Source organism: Octopus bimaculoides, chromosome 24 (genome assembly GCF_001194135.2).
Source record: "Octopus bimaculoides isolate UCB-OBI-ISO-001 chromosome 24, ASM119413v2, whole genome shotgun sequence".
Lineage (NCBI taxonomy): Eukaryota > Metazoa > Mollusca > Cephalopoda > Octopoda > Octopodidae > Octopus > Octopus bimaculoides.
Window position 1 is genome coordinate 707,990 of NC_069004.1, and position 577 is coordinate 708,566.

Below are 577 nucleotides of genomic sequence, written 5' to 3' on the forward strand. Positions count from 1 at the left end.
ATATATATGTATATATATATATATATATATATATAGTGATGGCTTGTTGCCAACTTAATATGGCAGTCTCAGGAAAAGAAAGAATGTTACTGTTATTTAGCTCCAAGAAACACAGTTTCGTGTTGGCTACGCGACACAAGCGTTCTGTATCCTTAAGTCTTGAAACAGGGGAGATAAGCACCTGCACTCAACAAAGCCAGCATCCAGAGACTTAAGGACACAGAACGCTTGTGTTGCGTAGCCAACACGAAACGGTGTTTCTTGGGGTTGAATAACAGTAACATTCTTCCCTTTCCTGTGACTGTCACATTAAGTTGGCAACAAGCCATCACTTTATCGTACTGTGACTGCATAACTCACTGAGAGATTTAGAAATGTGATATATATATATATATACATACAAATATATATAATATACACATACACACAAAAGTTTCAATCTAAACTTTATTGCATGTTTTACCCACATCTCACTTGCGTTCCAAACTGAAATACCCCACACCCCTGCAAAATATTACCATGCCCCACCTTTAAGAACCCTGCTCCAAAGCTGTATAACCTGTAACATTTCTGTTCA